Source organism: Sinocyclocheilus anshuiensis, unplaced genomic scaffold, assembly GCF_001515605.1.
Source record: "Sinocyclocheilus anshuiensis isolate Anshui unplaced genomic scaffold, SAMN03320099.WGS_v1.1 scaffold627, whole genome shotgun sequence".
Classification (NCBI taxonomy): Eukaryota; Metazoa; Chordata; class Actinopteri; order Cypriniformes; family Cyprinidae; genus Sinocyclocheilus; species Sinocyclocheilus anshuiensis.
The window spans coordinates 1,562,785-1,568,388 of record NW_015549703.1 but is presented as its reverse complement, the minus strand read 5'-3'; the positions used below and the strand labels follow the sequence as shown (position 1 = coordinate 1,568,388).

The 5,604-nt window shown below is 38.0% G+C and overlaps 1 protein-coding gene across 1 annotated transcript in view; it reads right to left on the bottom strand.

Annotated features, from left to right (window-relative positions):
- LOC107660610 (receptor tyrosine-protein kinase erbB-4-like) overlaps positions 1-5,604 on the bottom strand; it is a 391,742-nt gene that overhangs the window by 155,572 nt on the left and 230,566 nt on the right. The gene's annotated exons all lie outside the window — the stretch shown is intronic.

The window sequence follows — 5,604 nt, the reverse complement described above, 5'->3', positions numbered from 1 at the left end:
ATCTTCATCATGACTAGATAGACACGGTGAGTTTGTCTTTACTATACAGGTTAGATGTGATCCACCTCATAGTAACAATCCTGTCAGATTGTCCATCCTTTGAGTGAGAGTGTAACGTTACAGGTCGGCCGATCTGGTTTCGTGGTTAAAGTTAACCTTTTCGATATGTTTCCCTGTTGCTCAGCAATGGCATGGACGTGATGTTGTCTGGGGGTTTGGCTAAAGGAGAGTGGGACGGTGGGCGGTGCTCGGGGTGGTGACTGAAGTCGGTGACTGTGTAGTTCTGACGTCAACTTTTTACGGAAGTCACAACGGTTCGTGAAAAATCAAAGCTACTTTATGCAGGCTGTGTGCGTTTTACTGTGGACTGACTGTTTTGAAACTTATATGGTAGTTAAATAGCCCCTAGACCTCAGTTATCGTGAAAAAAGCCCGGAAATTTCAGTTTTGACAATAAGGGACCTTTAATCAACAAACTTTAACATAATATTAACAAATAAGAATCAACTGCAGCTGCTGGAAATAACATTTTAACATGTAGGAATAAAATCTAAATTAGTCTTTAATATTTCAAACAACAATAACATCAACAAGGAGACAAAATCTATAATATACTATGAACAAATTGTCAAAAATGTGCTTTGTGAAATTAACGACAAACAAGGATGAGCAAACCAAAATCATATTATTTATTATATATAATATAGAAAAACAATGCAAAAAATGAAATAAAATTTTCTTTTAACATAGAAATAAAATCTTTGTGTGTATTCTAGATAATTAAAAATTAAAATAAATTATTTTAAACCGATAGCTACGTTTTGTCTGTTTAGTTGGTTAAGGCACCCATTAAGGCTAGGCTTTAGTAGCCTTTAATTTTGTAAATAAAACTATTGTTTTTCTGACAATAGCTATATTTCCATCACCTTGTTTTTATGTGCATTTTGAAATATCGCATCAGAAACGAGTGATGGAAACACCAAATTTCGAAAATAATCCCTTAATTCACAAAACAAATTATGCTCACTTGAGGTGGTTTTTGGCTTGTGCGAAAAGGGTTGATGCGAATATGGGAGAAGGAAACACATTTACAGAATAAATTCCTCCATGCGCATCAAAAAAGTCATGTGACTTCTGTGCTATGAGATGGCATAACCTGACTAACCAGCGGACCGATCTTGTTGCACAGCATCTGAAATGTTGTTATGGTTATTCTTAAATGCCCAAGCACAGCCTGTCGTCAAAGTATTTCTGTATAATTGCCTCCCAGAACTGTTTTACATGACTGCGTTCCCAAACAGCAGGCATCCAACTCCAAAAGCAATGACCGCATTTATTGTTTCGTCTGCTCACTCTGAAGCGCAAGTCATTTATTATATCTAACAATTATTATATATAATTATACTTTTCTTAGTAATATTTAGTGCCAGTTTATCAGTAAGTGACAATTTTGTTCTCTTTGACTCGTTGGATGGAAACGGTGCTTATTCTCAAATGTTTTATGCGATACTCCAATACTGCGCACAAGTTAAATTCACAGTTTGGATGGAAACCCGGCTATTATAATTACTGGTTCAGTTAGCTGGTCAGGGCCAGTTATCTCGTCAAACTACTTCTTGTTAAAAATAACCCCTTCCCATAGGATTCTGCTGAAATGTGTTGGTGTCTCAATACTACAGGTGAACTGGTCTTGATGTAACGTTGCATGTAGTCACCTCAGGCCTCTCGGCTCATCATAAAGTCATTAGCTGAAGTGTTGAGAGTGGGCAGCAGTCTGTCCAGCAGTAAGACACAATGAGCCAGAGGGTCTTTTCTCTCTTGTTCTTTTTTTACCATCTCTCTCTCTCTCTCTCTCTCTCTCTACCCTCTACTAGACAGATAATGATCATGGGGATGACTCAAATCCATCCAACCACATCCGTGAGACCCTCGCCGTGACATACTGGTGCCGTCACTGCGCCTGTCATTAAGGCAGACACAGTTTCATTCATTCTGACAGAGTGCCTCCTGCTGTGAATGATGACACTGAATGTGTGTGTGTGTGTGTGTATGTGTGTTGGGGGGCAGAATTAGCCCTGAGGAAACGCTAACATCGGGGAGTGCTCTCACTGACAGCCGTCAGTTAGCGTGAGCTTCATCTCGGGACCCATGCAGCGTGACAGGGCCGGTCCTGCCGCTGTCATCGTCCACCGTGTCCGGCTAATGGGCAGAGACATGAGCTCTTTTTAGCAGCGGCGCTAGAAGACCAGTCAGAGCCTCAGTCATTTATCTGGGCTAATGAACTGTTCTAATAGCTGCGGGGACATTGCAGGACCACTTCCTGCGCCTGTACATGGGGTATCACTGATGTGCGCTGAGAGGATTGTGTCAAGTGGGGTTACAGGACTTCCGACAAGAATGTATGGAGAGCAGACTAGCTGAAAATAGAAAAAAATCTGCCTAGCTATATCCAGAATCAGTGTTACTTCGGTACACAAAAGCAGTGCAGACTGGAGAAGAGGGTGTTTATTTTTTCTATAACGCTGATACTGCTTCATTAAGAGTGTAACAAGTTAACAGGCCATATTGCAATTGTATGTTAGAAAGAATTCTCTGCTTGTTTTAAAAAGTGTTGGGTAGGGCTTTACATCAAGAACGCAATAATATTAATGTCAATGATGATAAGCTCTGGACATTTTTACTCAGTACAGTACATATTAATAAGTCTTAATAAGTGATGTTGTTGATAAGTCTGCATGTGAGTCTACTACACACATACTCAAGCACGCATGATGCTCACGATGTTTTCAGCATCTGCCATCTCAATATATGAGGACATGAACACATGAACTTAATCTCCAGAGCTGTTATAAGAGTCACTTAATGAGCTTTACACCATTTACTTTGAGAAAAACTACCATTAAATACAAACTGAAACATCTTCACACCAAACCGCAAAAATCATAGTTCGGTTTACTTGAAGAAATTATGACAGAAATATATTAAATGTACTTCTCAACGTTATACTAATATTATAATTTTTAAGGAATATCACACAACAAGATATTTGTCCATGTTTTTATGTTTTTTCCCCATGTTTTAATTCATACTGTTGTGCAGAATAAAAAAAAAATGCAGCTTTGTTATAAATTAATTGTTATATTTTCATTTGATTACATTTGAAAAGATTGATTAAATTGTTCAAGTTTTATTAAATAATTTCACTAGACACAATTTTTGATTATAAATCTGTATTAAATCATAAAACACAGGGTAACAATTTAGTTTAGGGACCAATTCTCACTATTAATTAGTTGCTTATTAGCATGCCTATTATTAACACATTGGCTGTTTATTATTGCTTATAAATCACATATTCAGCATGACGATATTCTACATCCCTAATCCTACCCAATACCTAAACTTAACAACTACCTTACTAACTATTAATAAGCAGTAAATTAGGAGTTTATTGAGGCAAAAGTCACAGTTAATGGTTTGTTAATGGTGAGAATTAGACCTCAAAATAAAGTGTGACCAAACACAGAATCCAGAAAAAAATTAAATGGTTCACGTTTACAAAAATCAAAAAATAAGTTTACCTAGAAACATAATGGAAAAGCAGTGCGGTGAATGCAAAAACATTTTGTGTAAACAGCCTTTAATAGGCTTAAACCATCAGAATGAAAGTGAGATAAAATCGGTAATATACTATCGACAAAATGTCACAAAAATGTGCATTGTGAAGTTCATGAAAAACAAGTATCATATTCGTGCACGAATCTTAATATTCTCTAATATCACTAAGCGATTTGGTACCATCCCATAAAAATTATGCATTCCATAAAAAACAAAAACAAAAAAAAACTAATTTGGCTATGTGGTGAACTTCACCAGTGAGCAAGGAGCAGAAAATCTAAAAAAAATGCTGTCGCTCCACTCCACTCACATACTCTGATCCCATCATGGCATCTGAATTTGGATGAAAGCACGAATACTAGCCAAGCCTTTGACCTTGCTGTGGTCCCTCCATTTCCGCTTCCTTTCCTTACGGCCAACAAAAAGCCAATGCACTCGCCACATCCTGCCAACAACCCCCTCACCCCTGGCCACCAGGAACTAAACCCATCCCAGTTACCTAGCAACCTCTGGAACCTGCTGCTGTCTAAAAGACATGAAAGAGAGGGGGAAAGTAGAGAGTGGAGGGAAAAAAACAGCAACATCTTTGTTGTACTTCTCCTAATTTAATTAAAGGATTACTTTGCGGAGATTTTCCACACAGCCTATTTGGCTTCCCGCATTCACTTTCCAGCACCATTTAATTCCTCTTTCTCAAACTAATTTGTTATTTTCAAGCCAGTGGATCGATACTTTCCAGAGTGGAGAAGAGAGCGGAGGAGAGGGAAAGGACGGGGCCCTCTTTCTTCTTCCTGTTTGCTCAATAATTAAGCACATAAATAAAGGTAAACACCTTGTTGTGATTACAAGCGCAGTTTATAGCTAATGACGTGGCATCAATGAGGAGCTCTTTCCACCTGTTGTTAAACATAACACATCCAACCTGAGCAGCTATAGAGATCAATGGACACACAGAGCCATGTCTCATTCTGTTTCAACATCTAGGTACCTTCACCTCTAATGTGAAGGCACAGTTAGCGCTCTGGTGTTAGGAGCACCTATAACTGTAACCAGGGGCGGACTTACCCATTAGGCAAAGGTAGGCGACTGCCTTGGGCCCCCAAAAGCCAAGGGCCCCCTAAAATGCTTTTCATATAGGAGATGCGCATTAAGCACTGACACGCGAACAGTTGCTGATTACGGTGTTTATTACCACGACAACCGTCCGAATCGAACGTGCTTTTTGTGTATCCTGCTTGAAGGAGATGAAAATGACATCTGAAGCTGTAATTAAATATTGAGAAACAGTGTGTATTATATGTTTATAATTGTTTTAAATGCTGCTTACTAATTTATGAGAAAGAGGACGCAGTTACTTTTTTGGTTGATATAATCCTTAGGTGTGTAAATGTATAATTGCCTTTTCATCATTTTTTCAGTTTTATTTAAATTTGTAGTTAAAATAACTAAAAATAAATGTATTTTAAAGTTTAGAATTAGACAGCCTTTGCACACAGGCTTATGCTGGTAACTCATCAGTGGACTTTCCACGTCAATATAGGTTATATTTTTTCCACACTTTTCTCATTCTATATTTCTGACGTTCCAAAAGCGCCTCCTACTGGCAGAGAATGAATGTTCATTTTCAATAATCCAGTCTGTAGTTTTTGTTCAGTGCGAAAATCCACCCACATAACCCCATTTTAAATTAATATAATAATTTATACGTCTGACGCTCAGTTGTGAGGTTTATCATTTTATAATTTATTCTGATTTTGTGAAAACCTGTATCTCAACTGTAAATCAGTTGCTATTTCGTGGTCTACAACATGAAAGAAAGCCATTATAACATGTACATGAAAAATGTAGAAACATTGGACACAACTATGGGGCACCATTGTGCAGCAGCAAGCATCACAACAAAAAAGGAACCTCAAGGTTGATCTAGGAAAATGTGTGCAAATGTATAGGGCCCCATTCCTATATTTTGTCTAGGGCCCCCAATTC